The sequence below is a fragment of the Harpia harpyja genome, chromosome 19, assembly GCF_026419915.1.
Source record: "Harpia harpyja isolate bHarHar1 chromosome 19, bHarHar1 primary haplotype, whole genome shotgun sequence".
NCBI classification, from domain to species: domain Eukaryota; kingdom Metazoa; phylum Chordata; class Aves; order Accipitriformes; family Accipitridae; genus Harpia; species Harpia harpyja.
In genome coordinates, this window is record NC_068958.1 from 21471095 (window position 1) to 21487051 (window position 15957).

At 42.5% G+C, this 15957-nt stretch overlaps 1 long non-coding RNA gene and 1 other non-coding gene across 3 annotated transcripts; both read right to left on the minus strand.

Annotated features, from left to right (window-relative positions):
* Positions 1-535: 535 nt before the first annotated feature.
* Positions 536-15929, minus strand: LOC128154714 (uncharacterized). 2 transcript variants are annotated; one of them, XR_008239411.1, is made up of 8 exons: positions 15739-15929; positions 14955-15154; positions 14733-14871; positions 12430-12617; positions 9963-10036; positions 7291-7376; positions 4875-6043; positions 536-1170 (listed from the first exon to the last, which is right to left on the minus strand). It is a non-coding gene; the product is annotated as an uncharacterized LOC128154714 (long non-coding RNA). The 2 variants fall into 2 exon arrangements; XR_008239410.1 differs by lacking the exon at positions 536-1170 and having other exon boundaries at positions 3844-6043.
* Positions 15792-15863, minus strand: TRNAW-CCA (transfer RNA tryptophan (anticodon CCA)). The gene has a single exon. It is a non-coding gene; the product is annotated as a tRNA-Trp (tRNA).
* Positions 15930-15957: the final 28 nt, after the last annotated feature.

A 15957-nucleotide genomic window follows, 5' to 3' on the forward strand; every position in this document is an offset into this window, starting at 1 on the left:
TGCAAGACATGGCAGGGCTGGGCACAGCTGATCTCCATGCACAGTTACCAGAATACTGAAATAAAGCAGTGGTTTACTGGTTATCACAAGCTGCATCTCTTCTGTGTTCATTAAGGGAGTGTCTGTTATAATGGAAGATCACATCTGCCTTCCTGAGCAGTCCAACAAGAGTCAATATATTCCAGTGCAGGGTACAAAGTGCCTTGGGTTTTCAGCAGACCACATCTAGCTCTGAGAAAGAGATGAATGCCTGAGCAAGAAAAGGGACTTTGAACAGCGGTGTTTTGTTCTCTAGTCTTCAAAGGAAGCGAGGGTTAATCATTCATGGACCAGGCAGCAATAAGAGACAAGAGCAGACTGTGTAAAGAATGGATTTGAAAGGCGGGATGTGGGTAAAAAACGTCAGTGTATAATTCTGATTTTCTGTAAAAAAAAAATATTTTAATAGATTTTGGTGAATCAAGTCCTAATCCGCCCCCAAAAAATTTCATTTAAACTGCAGAGAACATTGTTTTTCTTTCCTTTGGGGGCTAAATGTTGAAGCATTTTGTGCTTTAAAAAGAAAAAAAGACCAGTTTGAAAATGAAATGCTTTCAGAAGTCAAGATGCTGTTTCAAAGGTTGCCATAATGAAACACTCCAATTTCTCAGAATTCTTCTCTTTGTTTTGCTGATCCCCAAAGCTAAATTCATGGGCAAACATATCTGTAACAACATACTTTTGCCCAATTCTCCCTGGATTAAGAAGTTCTATTCTTGGCTCTGTCACATGAGGCTTTTGTGACAAGTCACCAAAACCCTCCACGTGTCCATCCACAGCAATTCATTTTGAGCTTGGCTGGACTGTGACTGCTTGGCTAGCACCTCTGACCAGTGTCTCCCCTAGATATTCCCCTGCTCCTTGCAGACTGGCTGCAAAATTGCTTCTGCACCTGCAAGATCTTAAGCACAGTTGCATGTAGCTAAAGGCCAGTAAAGCCAAGGGAAGCGATGAGTAGATCCTGAGCTGCTCAGATCACTGCAGCAGCAGAGAAAAACCATCCCCAGAAAGAACAAGGCAGACGCAGAGGGAAGATGAGATTGCCTCACCCATCTAACCAAGGCTTGTCTTCTCTAGCTTCCATTCTCCAGACATCTCCCAGCCCCAGCTGCTGCCCATCCTGGGGTGTCTCTGAGACTAGAGATGTGTTACAGGGAAGTTGATTATAATTGACCTCACTGCTACAGCACTTCTGCTATTCCCTATTTAGCATCCATTTTGCTGTCATTACTCTCCCAGAGCTATTTCTGCCAAGCATAGATCCTTGCTGACAGGTCTCTAGTGGAAAAGGCTGCAGTGCATAAAATTAGAGACATGGGGGAGACGGCTTCTGATAGCAACCTGCCAGCCATCCGCGGGGGCTCCGAGTGGCAGGGAAGGTGCGAGATGCCCTGGTTCGCCCGAGATGCGGGGCAGGGGTTAGCTGTTAAACTGGAGGAGGTGGGTGGTAATGGGATGTCAGTTCATCAGTAATCCTATCCACGCTTTCAAGGGAACTTAGCAAAGCAGGGTAAGGGGCTGGGGGCAAAGACTGAGAAGTGAGACAGTTCAGGCAAGAAGAGGAAAAACTGCAGAACAGCAAGCAGAACAACTATTTTCTCTGCTGCCATCAGAGAGGTGTCAAGTCCTATTCTCCTTTAGATCTAGAGCAAAATCCCCATGAGTGACATGCTCCTTAAATGCCACCCTATACTGGAGTTTTCTTTTATGGCAAAGAATGGAAATACACAGGGGTTTTCTACCTCCTGGATAAAAAGGAAATCCCAGACCAAACCATTTAACTTAAATCCCTCCCTTAGGGCAAGATCTCCTAGCTCAGTTTTAACTATCATCATCTTTCCTCAGCAGATAATGCCACATGCATATTTCATCCTAAATGCCAACAACTGGAACTGGGTTAAGACACAGAGCAGTCCCCACCCCAATCCCACCAGGACACAAGCAACCTTTGCCAAGTTTAGCAATCTACTGCTGGAAGTTCTTCCCAGCACATGACCCATTAGCGTGCCTTGCATTCATCGTAAGGACTCACAACCCTGTCAAACAGATTTAAAAGAAAAGCCTATCAGTGCTCTCAGGCACTAGCTTTTTATTAAACACAACCCTTTTACGGTTATGCCTACTGTAATGTCTGAATTTCCAGACAGTTTCAGCAAGAGGCAGCAAGTCCATTCCTACAACAGCCAAATGCAAGGCTGCTTCCCAAGGAGGGGTGAAGCCTTCAGCAGTCCAGGAAACTGGCATCCTCTTTCTTTTCCTTCTCTAAATTCCCAGATATAGCAAGACCTACCTGAGATTGCACAGAGCTGAGCTAGATTTGTTTGCCAAATCAATTGATCTCATACACTTCAGGCTCAAGAGCAAACATCTGTGATCCCTGGCATTAAGCAGGGCCAGTGTTGATGGTGATGTTTTCCTTCCAGCCACTGGGAAAGCAGTGCAAACTGCAGACACGGCAGGGCTGGGTGCCCTGGGAGATCCATCACCGCAAATCTTATTGTGACCTCTTAAATCACAGTATGCTATAAGTGTAAAGTAATTTTATGTAAAAATAAAAAATCAACCCAATCACCTAACAAAATGCCTTGCCTCCACACTAGTTTTCGAGCAGAACAGTTAATAATGGTCCATTATTTCTGTCAAAATAAAGTGGATCCAGACCTCACATTTGCCAACTAAAACTAGACAAAGTCTGTCACCTCTGGGGAGGCACTTCTGTCCTCTCCCATGTGTCTTCCTAATAGCAAATAAGAGCCAAACCCAGCAGGAAGAGCTGCTCTAATAAGAGACACTGTAGGAAATAGGAGCACCCAGCTAGGAGAGGGCAAGAGCCCTTTCAAAATCTACCTTTCCAAATGGATTAATGGATCTGTTTTCTAGATGGCAAAGTATGCTATCTGCATAGGGTTTTACTTACTGAGAAAAAAATCATCATATTTGGAAGCGTCCCACTGTGTCAGCGGTGACCCATGACTTTATCCCTAGCACTCCCAGTGCAGTCCTCGATATCCCCTTTTGTACAAAGCAGGCAAGAACAGAGCAGCACTGCATCCTTATTTTCTTACCTTGCACCTTCGCTACTGCTGTTAGCCAAGACAACAAATTTAGTTATCATATACCTTAAAGATAATCTGCCAAAAAGTAGGTACTCCCTTTACCTCTAATTTTCAGTGGTTGGGATTGCAGCTAACTGGGAGCAGGGATACAGAGTGGGGTGGAATGGGACACAACTTGCCTTTTCCCAGTGCAGACAATACCTACATGATGTTTGTTTGTTCTGATGATCAGTTCAATAAAGTGAGCAAGCACAATACGTGCTAAGCTCACTCCCCAGGGAAGGAGGATTAGGTCCTACTCTGTTCTGGCAAGATCGCTACTCTGCCTTATTAATTTCCACTGAGCTAGAGGAGTCTTGGCACAAACTGAACTTCTCTGGGGTTGGAGGAAGCTGTTCCTCCCCCATTTTGAGTCAGGAGAGGAACATGTTTTTAATCCAAATCCAATATTAACAAGACTTACAGCTCAGTACAACTTTCTTGAAGAAAGTCAGGCAGTAACAGGGAGTCAGTACCATCACCTGAGGCTAGGAGGAAACCAGGGATAATTGACATTTTCAACAAGCCCAGCAAGTCTACCTCCTGTGCTACACAAGAGCCAGAATGGGAGTTTCTTTACCAAGTGTGGCTTGAGCTGCAGTGCCTAATGTGCCCAGGGGCCTGGTCTAATTCTCCATTTTTTTGTTTGTTTTTGTTTTGTTTTTTTTTTTTTTAAGATAACTGATTAGGAACATTTGCCCTCTAAGTATTTATATCAAAGACAAGACCCAATAAAACAGTGTTGGGCAGTAACACACTTATTTCATATAGCATATCAGAACAGCACATATCCTTCAACACAAGAGCACACACCCCTAGCAAGTTGAACAGCAGGAGATTAATGTTTCTGTTATCCATCGCCAGGAGGATTCCAAAAATCCTCATCCCTGGAGCCAATGCTTTGCCATCCTCAACTGAAAGGAGGGACTAGAATAATCCACTAAATTCAGGACAGAAAAACAGAAAGGGAAAATGCATGTTGGCTACCCCACAGTGCTCTCCAGGTGAGATAGCTGATGCTAAGAAGGAAGAATTACACCTCATTTCATACATCTTCAAATGAGAGGAATAAATGACAACTTTGTTTCCCCGATAAGAACAAGGCTCTGAAGTTAGTTAGAAGGAATGGCATGACTATACAGCCCTTCACCACCACCCTGAATAACCAGATCAAAGCTACCACGCATCAGCTGGATCATTCAGAACAAGGTTTTGCTGAGGAAGTGCAAGATGGCTAGACAGAGTGGGGGCATATAAGCAGCAAAGAGCAAAGCCTCAGAGTGTGAACTAGAACTGACAGGGTCTATCAGTTACTTAACAGGGAAGCAATCGTATTTACATAGCAATTTGAAGCAGCTAAAAATTATTTTCCTATGAATGCAACATCAAGCAAAGACATAGCACATTCCAGCTTTCATCGCACTTGCTAAACTGGAAAATGAGCTTCACAAAGCAGGAAACATTTGAGAACAGAGAGCTAACGCCACACCTTGGTGGAAAGCCAGCCACCTTAATTCCATTTACTTAGACTGTTACAGGAGTCAACCCCCCACTTTTTCATTTATTACCATTTATCCTACTTAGAAAAAGAGGTAACTTCTTACCTCACATTAAAGCCATTCCCAAGATGCAAGGTAAAGATTACAAAGTGCACACATCTTAAAGATGAAGCAAAATATCTTAGAAGTTACGGAAACCATTCAGTATCTCATACCACTAGCTTTTTGCATTATGACTTACACAGGGAGGATTTTCCTCTTAAACCAAAGTGTCAAATCTAGGGAAACAAAATTTTCTTTCTTGGCAAAGCTGGCACAGACAACAGGAAAAAAACAGCAGTTTTTAAATCAAATGCCTTCAGCAATTTTAGGGTGCTGCAGTGCTTTTCTTCAGATTATGTGCCAGGCTCAAAGTTCTGCATTTCTCCTGTGAAAAGATAATAAAAGGCCTCAGCTTGATCTTAACCCATAAGTCATTTAAATTTGAGTGTCATGATTTATGAGAACATTGCACACAAAATCAGGTCCTCCTCAGATGAAGAGTAGCAGGCCAACAATGGGAGATCCTCACTTCCACCATTCTCCCCTTTTCAGTAACATTTATAGACTTGAAGGGGCAAGAACGTTTTTCCAGAAGTGGTTAAGATATAGTAACTCCTCCTTTGATCCCTCATGGCTTGTATTACGCTAGAGCCATTCCCTGTCTTGCCAGATTGGCAAGCAATTTGTTCCCTCAATTTATATCTGCTGTTTCTCCGATATAAGATAACCAGAGCACAGAGAAGCTGTAAGTTCTCAAGGATGCAGTAATCCCAGCCACAGGCAGCTTCAGAAAAACCAAGCCACACAGAACTCCAAACACCTCCAACTGATTAAACTCTCTAGCTGGGGCACAAAATGTGCGAACGTGGCTTCAGCAAAGGAGAAACAGTATAGCACGTCACATTTCCAAGAGTTAGGAGCTACTGTATATAGTGAACACCAGGCAAAGACAAGTCACAGGCTGTTTTCACCCTCCTACTAGCCTTTTAATTCACTGCCTGAAGAGCTTGTTCACAAGTAGCAGGGAGAAAAAAGTGCATTCTTTGGTTTTGTAGTCACCACTAAATGCCGCTTATGTCATCAGGACAGTGCTTTTATTTTCTTCGCAGAATGAGGTTTATGAGCAGACTATTCATATTAGCCTCCATTAATGATATGCACGAAGATCACAAACACAACGATGGCAAATATCACGATCCTCACAGGCATGTGTGGATATCAAACTTTGAGTGATCTCTTCCTGTGCTATTTCTGCTCGGTTCTTCCCAGTTTCCAGCATCAATGTCTCTTTTTTCCAGTTCAGCTGTCTTCATATTCTTCTGAGCTGGTGACTGCCTCCTCTCTTTCTTCGGCCTTTTCCTGCCGGATCTGTGAAGGAAAATAAAAAGTTGTTTCAGGTAACCTGAATTCTCATCACTGACCTTACAGAGCCAATAGCCGTTATCTTTTAGACATAGAAACCTACCATCAAGTGAGCATGGAATCTTGCAATTAGGGCAGAATAAAAAACAGAGTTAAACGAAACAAAAACACAAACCACAAAGCAAATCTCCTGGTTACAAAACAACAATCTTTAGAAATTAACCCAAGTACCACCTCTGTGCAACTGGCACAGTGGGATAACCCAGTGCTGTTCAACTCTCATGCTGGACACCTCTTAGACCTAGGGAAAGGTGTCTGGGATATAGCGTGCAAGGAATTAACAAGCATTCTGGGAGATGCTTGCTATTTGCTGCTGTAGAACTGCTAGCAAAGTAGCACTAGAAGCACTTCTGGTTAGCCTCTAGCTGAAGCATGATCTACAGGTCAGGACCCCTTTTGATTCATGTATTCCCATGCAAGGAGAAAAAAAAAACCACAAACCCACTTTCATGATTTTCTAACAGCAGCAGGAGACAGGCTCCCAGGGTTCCCTCTTCTGTACACGCAAAACTGAAGAATGGGAGTGTATTTTTACAGAGCTGTAAAAAGGAGCTCAAACCTGAAAGAGACTCTAAGGAGTCTGTGGAGACTGCTTTGCTTTCAGTATCTAAGCAGGAAATTGTAAAAAGGCCACCCACACTTAGAACCTACCTGAAGTTCATCCATTAAAGGAAATGGCCCCCTTCTACCCCCCTGCCAAATGTTAATATCTCACTTCAACGCACTCTTGAAACAGGTTTATTGAAATGGTATCCCATCAGCCAGGCAATGCCTTTATAGGAAACCAGGTTTCCTGAGCATCAAAAGAGTGCTGTTATGACTCCGTGCAACTGTACAAGTGTTGTTTTTGCTCGGATGCAGAGAAGGGCAGAAGGTGCTGAATGGCCTGGCGGATTCACTAGTGCACTCCAGTTTCTTTGCTATTATAATCGCCTGGCAGTGGGCTCACAGGAATCCCAGCTGAAACTCCAATGTTGCACTTAAGGCACTCTTCAACTTCAGAATCTTTTTTATCTAGTTCCAGATATTTCTCTGCTAAAGCTTTCTTTTCTAAGAAAGAATTTCCACAAACACTATGCTTTCAAAGATGTTAATCTGCAGATAACCATGAGGGAACTTCTCCAAAACAGGAAAACAAACCAAAGGAAAGGTGGTTGAGGACAAGAGGAAAAGGCAGGTTAAATGCACAGTACCTGATTCCCCCGGGAGGCAAAGAATCAGAAAAGCATGCTTCACCTCAGTCATCTTCACCAGTTCCATCACTAGACGTTCCACTCATCTGATAAAAAAAGAAAGTATGGCAAGAGATTCAATGAGCTTAATGCATAAGCTTTTCATTTCTAGGAAACAAAGCTACCAAACAAGCTGGAGAACACTAGAGCAAGGCCACCTTAATTTCAAGGGGGAGGATGCTTCATCTTTGGAGGTCCTGGTGTTACCAGAACAAGACTAATAAGGAAGAGTAAATGCATGTGAATGATCACAGCAGTCTAATAAGGATGGTGCCCAGACATAAGAAACACCATGTTACTTCTTGATGAGAAGTGGTTCAGTGAATGGAAGCTGCCGATTGTTCTTCTGCATATAGCAAAAAAAAAAAACCCAAAAAAAAACCCAACCCCACACCGTTGGGAAGTACTTAAAATCACCAAGAGATTAGGTTAAAATAAAGGCTGGTTGCCTGCAGTCTACTCTGTGTAACATGGATGCCTCTGGAATATTAATTGGTATTCAGTATATCATTGTACTCTTGTCCACCATTTTCTCATCCTTCTGGAAAAAGAAAGACTACTTTAAACTGATTTATTGCACAAGTCAGTGAGTAATGCACAATAAACAGTACTTTGCCTCTGGACATGTCATCTAATCACAGCAGCTCAACAAACTCATCTGCATGCAAGGAAAACAGTGCTATAATCAACATCCCTGTTACATTAATGCTCCAAGGCCTTACTCAGGACTGGAGTCCCATTGTGCTGGGTGCCACCGAGAGACAGAAATCTTGTGCCAAAGAGACCAATGGCCATGTCCTGCAAAGATTTAGCCACCATCTTTAACATCATGCAACAGGGTCCACTTCTAGGGCTGAAGCCTAAATACTGTACTTTTCAACAGATTACTTACATTTAACATTACACAGGTAAGTGCTTGGGCAAGAAGATCCACTCAATCGCCTGTTTCAAGATGATCCATGTCTGAATATTAAATGCTAAGTGGAATTTATCCTACAACTACATCAAAAAGTTCTCCTAAATATTCTCTTCAAAAGGGAGCACTATCTTCTTTAAGATAGCCATCTTCTAGGTTACAGCCATGCCGGGAAGGAAGTGGAATGCCTTGAGGGGAACATCTGGCTACCCTGCCAGAATTCCTCCGGTACAAGCAAGCTCATTTGCTCAGAGTTGACTCAGGATCCTTACACTGCACTGTGAAGTGCATGTTAAATAAATTCAGATAAGATGGAAGATTTCTAAGCTTAAGACTGATTAAGAGACCAAGTGATGTGCTTCTGTACTGCTGTATTAGTAAGTGAAATGAGATTCCGTGATTCATTGTATCATTTGGATGGGGCACTAGTCTGAGGGTTGTACCTTGGAAGAGTTTTGTGCCCAGAGGAAGTGCAGAGAGGTGACTATTGTAAGTTAACAGTGCTGTAATACCCTTTTCCTGCAAACAGCCTTGAGACTGCTGTGGGGACTGCTGCCAGCTGATCTCTCTGGTCCCTGCATCTGGTCTATCGGCAATTCATCCTCCAGCAATATTTGTTCTACCTGTTAGTATTTCAAGACAGACTCATTAATGCAGGCTGTGGGCACATAATTAAAGCCTCTCATTGGGAGTTACCACAAAGTCCTGAATGCCATACAACACAGACATGTTCTTGTTATTCATACAGATTTAAACAAGAAACTTCTTGCAATTTCTCCACCTGTGACAAGTCTACACATACAGTTACAATGCAAAGTTGATTTAGACATATGTAACTAAAAGCCTGAAATAATTTACATTCCATAAGTGAGGACTCAAGCAATCCTCAAGATAGCTTGTACTTTATCATTAATTAGTCATCTGATATGTACTCTATTCTTAATTAGCAATCCTTTGTCTAATTCTTTTATATTTAAAAATATAATGTGAGAGATGGCCCATCATAAAGAAGCAACAATTTTCATTTCTGTTAGCCACTAGCTTCCCAATTATTCTTATGAACATATCCAGGACGCACTGAAAGCTACTAGATTGCCCAAATAGATGGAGTACAAGTAAGCCATTTAATGTTCTGTTGCCACAAATTAACCTGGCTTCCTTTAATAGTCATTGCTAGAAAGTCGGAATTCGGAGACAGCAAACAGTGATGGAAGTCCAATTTAAGTTCACTTCTAGATTTAGGAATTGCCAGATGCAATGACATAACAAAATTAATGCGTAACAAGTACAGATACTTTGCTATGATCTCCACAAGACTGTAATCTGCATCAGGCAACAGAAGCTTCATGTGATATTCAGACATCTCCAGGTGTGAAGACTATAAACAAAAGAAAAAGCAGCAAAATTGACTGAGAAAACACTGATGACTTTCACTAAGGTATTAAAGGTCAATATATTTTCAAATAGCATAAGAATAAAGTACTTCTTCAGTGAAGCAGCTACAAAAGAATTGTGAGTTTAACAAACACTCACTCTTACAAAAGAAAGCTCAGGAAAGTAGAAGGCAGGCCATAGAAGGATGCTATAATTAACTGATTGGAGGTAATTGCTGCATTTGTCATGAGCTAATACAAAGAACATCAGTTTATATCAACTTGCAATTTCCTTCATTTAGCTGTAGATACATAAAATATTCATGCATTGGTAGATTACTTACTTCAGCATAGCCAGAGGCACAGGCTGCTGTCACTTTGAAGTCTTTTGTTTCAAAGGTTACTCCAGTACTTCTGTCTGAATGAGGAGAAAGGGGAAAAAAGGTCCTTAAAATACAAGCAAATTAGCCTGAAATAACTATACCAGGTTGCATAATTTGATACTTTAAAAAGCTACAGTTCAGGCCATCTTTACAAATCGCATTGCTTAATTATCCTCTTGTGCATTCACTGGAGCATTCTTTGATTACAGATGTGGTTTGTGTGCATCTTGAAATGGCTTGCCATCAACCAAGCAGCACCCAGGCAGGCACCTACATAACATGGTTCCAGAAACAGAGGGACTGTGAACAAAGCCAGCAGCAAGCAGCAGAGCTGAGCATCAAAACACATTTGAGTCTCTAAGCTAGAGTAAAGAAGTGGTTGAGAGTCCATTCATCTGTTGGGGATCACATACCAAAAACAAGTGAACAGTCACTTATCCAGCCCCACAGCTCAACGTAGTAGAGCCAGTAAATAATCTTTTCCTTTAAATCATTTTCAATCACTACACAAAGAAGCTGTGTTTGAACCAGCTCTGCTTTTGTTATGACAGCTGCTATACTGTCAGATTAGTCCAATGCACAGCTGTTGGCTTAGTGTTTTTTCAAAACATGTCTAAACTGCTCAGGATTCTGGAACTTTTTTTTTTTTTTAAACAGCAACAGAAATCACCCCACCAAGCTAATTGCTTAAACAAAGCTGGATGTTCATTACAGTCTGTAGAATAAATGGGAAGTTTGGCTTCATCTTTGAAGAGAACTTCAAAGGACATTACAATAAAGAAAAGGTGGGAGCAAAACAGCTTTTAGTACTAAGGAACTCCCCAAAAGGCTTTTTGAGATTAAAACACAGAATGTTCTACTTGAGTAAAAAGAGTAAAAACCCCTTCAGCTCAGATTTTCCAGAATATTACAAGACCTCTGAAATGGTCCCCTCACTTCATTCTCTTTATTCCACCTCCTTTATCTGTTCATCCAGAGTGCTTCTGCCACAGGATTTTATTTTCTTTCCATACAACCCCCTGCCGTAGCCTTCATTTAGTTTATGCTTTCAGTGCTGAAGGTATCGCATTCAGATATGTCAGTCTAAGAGAAGCATATACATACAGATTAAAAGTACGGTCAAGTAATGCTACCTAACTAAAAGGTAGATTGCCTATGTTTATTTGACATATCAAAAAAGGGAAAAGGCATATAAAGGCCACAAATCGAAGATCAGCTCTGTTAGGGCTGTATGAATACAATAGGTTATTTTCAGCAATGCTCCTGCAGCACATTTCCATATATATTACACAGACTAAATGAATCATTTCTAGCACACAAATATTGTGCATGACTGCATGCAACAGCTGCTCCTTCATGCATTGGTCTCTAGTGACCTGATTTTGATTGTAACATTTGCCATCCTGATGGGGGGTGATAAACTCCAGAGATCAGAGACTGTTTGTTTTAAGGAGCAAAATTGCCTAAAGCCACACCTCATTTACCTCCCCTTAAGAGGGCAGAGGCTTCAGATCTGCTCTTTAATGCCTTTCTAGATTGTTTTCTGGAACAATACTCTTTCCTCACTCTACGTTAATAAGTACAGCAATTGGGACAAGATAAAATGAAACAACCTCAGTGATATTCCCACAGTCTTTGCTTCTATTTGTGTGACTAGTGAGGAACAGATCAGTACCTGTCTCACAAGACACAAAATCCAAGTCACAGGTATAGACAAACATCACTAGCAAATACTCAGATGAAAGGTGGTTTAGAAAGATGAGGTTTTTGTATAAACAGAGCCCCTTCAGCATCAGCACTCTCTTCATTAGGGCCTCACCAAATATTGGCAATTTTCCCATTTAATTTCTCAACATCTCGTCATGGAAGTCAGAAGGAAGCCTCAGGAGCCGTCCGGGAAAGGTTGGCAGGCTGGCCCACATCACAGCAGTGAAGCTGTTCACCCCCTGGCACTGGTTCAGGGACCTCTATTTATAATCGGCTGACAAAATATGGGAGGAAGGAAGAAAGATGGGCACTGCCCCCCACAGATCACAGCGGGAACAGACCACGTAGATTCCAGGAGATATGTCACAGTCCATATTTACTGTATTTATCTTCACATTTAGTTTTTCTCTTGGGAGACTAAAGAAAAGTAAAAATCACATAACACAGTACATTTGACTTCCACAAGAAGTTCTGTCCCACTGGTGTCATTCTTTCACAAAATATTTAGACCTTACCAAGGTTAATCACATAATCACTCTCTAGAAAGACCACTTCAGCTCCATGTGCTCACAAGTTTGCCCTGACCAGCAGGAAAAGTCCATCGCCACCACTACAGCTCTGCTCCACTGGCCCACAGACCTCAGCCATGCCCACACCAGCTCACAGGTGGGGACATTTATCCAAAATAAAAGGTTCCAGTATTCCAGATGAAACCACTTACCTTCTCTCAGAATCAGCTGGAGTCCTGATTGCTAATTAAAGCAGTGAGAGAGGGTGCTGGAAGGGTATCCTTTCCCTTACCCCACTGTTCGGTATTAGCAACTACTCTCTGATGTCATAACTTCCCACAACACCCAGTAGTTAAGTCAATTGGAAAGAAATTTCACTTGGAAAGAAAAAATCCTTCTCCTGGAAAAGTGAAAGTGTCATCAGTATCATATAAGCTTAAATATAAAAGTTACACCTCGTACCATTTAAACAAGTTTATCAAGAAAAAGCTAATCCTCATCTTTCATGGGAGCAAAATTGGAAAGATATAACCAACAATTTCTGGAATAAGTCCACACTGATGTATCAATGGGCAAAAGCAACATAAGTACTAATATTTTTTTGTTTGGGGTTTTTTTGAAGGACAAAAAGAAATCCCATACTGTGGACAAGGGCGAGGTAAGCCTGTATGACACCACAAGGAATCTGGACACAAGCCAGTTCCACAGCCACAGCACTACCAGGATCCCCTGCCTGGCTAGCAAGGGCAGGGTGCAGTAGAGATTCAGGGAACACAAGAGAGCATCAAAAATAATTAAGAAACTAGAGGGATTCATTAAGGTGGCAAGGTGAAGGGAGATGAGAATGTATAGTGGAACACAATGGCTGTAAATAAACTTTTTCAGACTGATTACACTATAAAAACAGTCTTTCCAAAAAAAGAACGAGAGACCCTATGCTTGAAACCTTTAAGGAATAAAGCCGATTCCTGAAGATCACACAAGAGGGTAGATGTTTGCACCATCATACTCTCAGACACCATTAACTGATGGAATAAAAATCACAGCAATGCTCTATACCTATGCAATTTAAAACATTAAGAGACAGGAAATAGAGCATGGAAAGCCATCGTGAAGCACTGATACTCCCTCAGCTGTGTAGTACCCAAGCACACTGGAGATAGCTTGTATTAGAACAGTTTTAAGTGAGGAAATCCTAGGAAGAGATACTTTCTACAGAATTCATTAGAGGTACTTCTACCCTGAAACAGACAGATGTAATTTCTAAACAGGAAAAAAAAAGCATTTACTAAGCACCTGGCATTAAAAAGTACATGCACACAGAAGCCTTTTCATTGCAATTACCTTTCTAAATACTGAGCAGATAACTTCCATTTCCTGTTGTATCAAGTCACCCTGTTCAGTCAGCATTGAATGCTTCAGTGAAAACATCAGCCAGAAGCCCGGCAGCTCCAGAACTTACCTTGTTTCACAAACGTGTGTGAAATAGGCAAACAAGACCCAGGTATTTTGGTATCACATTTGGTATTTAGATCAAGACAAATGTTAATCATGAAGCTATGAATGACACCTTCCTCAGGAAATCTCATTAAACAATTGTCTTTTGAAAAAAAACAGTTGTCCCATCAGAGGAAAACACATTTAACAGCAACCTGAAGGGCTTTTTAGAAACAAACAAACAAAACCAACCTTAACTATTAAAACTATTAAATAGTAACAGACAACTGAGAACAGAGCAGAAAAATACTCAAGTTCTACAAGTTATCCTTTTAAGGGGTTCCAGCCACTTGCTTTAAGCCCATCCACCCCTTCCCACAGCACAGTTAAATCCCAAACCAATTACACATTTTAATTAGTAGCCACATAGCAAACACATGCAATATTTTTATTCAAGCTTCCACAGTGAGGTTTAAACATATCCTACTGTCACCTTACAAATGGTTTTAATATTGCACATTTCAGGGAGCACATCGCTGTGGATATATACTTCCACATACGAGGTTATTTTTTGTCCAGCCATTTTTCCTTAATTAAAATTGTATCAGTGAAGGCAGTGCAGTGCAATAAACACTCTATTTCTTTTAGTCTGGTGCTATTTTTCAACATAAAGGTAATCTTTGTGGCAACAGAAGCTCAAAGCATCATTCCTATGTGCTATTATAAAGCAATGAAGTTCAAAAGAAAAGCTAGTCAAGACAAAAGCCATTTAATGGAAAGAGATCAAGACTACAGGAACTCAGTTGTACATAACCCATCATCCGCTGAACAGGTTAAAGCAGTTCAAGTTAATGACCACTTAGAAGCTTTATCCATTCTGCAGATTAGACTTTGCCTTTATTGTTCCTTCCAAATGTAAAACAGTTTAAAATAACAAAGTGCATGTCTTGAGTCAAAGCTAGAGCTACTTCTACTGTTGTAAAGGCAGTAAAGTTATGTATGGAGCACTATGTGTTCTAAGCAGTATCTAATTCAGCTACTGCTGGGGTTTCTTAGGAAAAAGCAAGGCACCACTTACTTCACGTAGCGTCACCAGAGACAAGCATCATCACCCAGGATTGTTTCAAAGCTGTGCTCCAGTTACTGGTGGTGCAGCTTTGTTTATCCTCTCACAGCCTGTTGCCAAAGTTCCCTCCGAGTCTGTACAACACAAGCGCCTGAAGACAAAAACATTCCTAAAATATTACTTGCATCAGCGGGAGGATCCCAGCTGATGCCGTCTCTCCGGATCACTACTCACCCACGCGTATGGTACTCTGGCATCCCCTGGGACCAAATACCGCTCACATTTCCTGAGCGCTTTGGGGTCACATCTGTCTATGATCTGTATATTGAAAAGATTGGGTATTTCCCAATGGTATCAAAGCAGTTGAAATCTAGCAACTCTGAAAAATTACTCCGTCTAAAATTGTTTTCCTACAGTGTCCTTGAGAGTAGCGCCTGTGGTTGGAAAAAAAAAAACCCATAGTGAAATAGTTCTGTCATCCAAAGTTTCTTTACTTATGCCCTAACAGCAGCACTTAAGTCCTTTCTCCTGTTTTCCCGCAGTACCTGGAGTCATTTTACATCACCCATTTCTTTGCTACGTTTTAGCAAGAGGACACACTTCTAACACTACCCCAACCACCACAGCAACCGCAGGGCCGTCACACCGCCGCGGCCTCGCCTTCAGTTTGCAGCCGACGGGCTCTCGGGGGACACCTGCCCACAGGAGCACGCTGGGCGAACCCGACGACCACGGCACCTCCGAACCTTCTGGAAGCCGCCCCGCTGCCTCTCCCAGCCTGTCCGGAGCACCCACGACGTTAAAGCAGGGTGAAGCACTGCGCCGGTTCGTTAATTCAGGGCGAGGGCCTGCCAGGCCGCAGCACCCCGGGAGGTCACGGGCACCTCACACCCGCCCAAAGCGAGAATTAGAGGCGAGAAGGAGCTCTGCCCTCGCCGCCGGCCCTCTTCACTCCCCAAGCCTGCAGCTCCACCAGCCCGACACCCCGCAGCTTCCCGGCCCGGTGTTCCCGGCGTACCCCGAAACCGGCCCCGCTTTGCCCGGCGTAAAAGGGAACCCCGAAGGGAGCCGTGACCCCGACGTGATTCGAACACGCAGCCTTCTGATCTGGAGTCAGACGCGCTACCGTTGCGCCACGAGGTCTCGGTATAACCAGTCCCGGCCTGCCCGCAAGAGCCTGCGCACCGCCCCGCGCATGCGCGCCCCCACGGCCCCGCCCCCGACGGGCCCCCCAGCC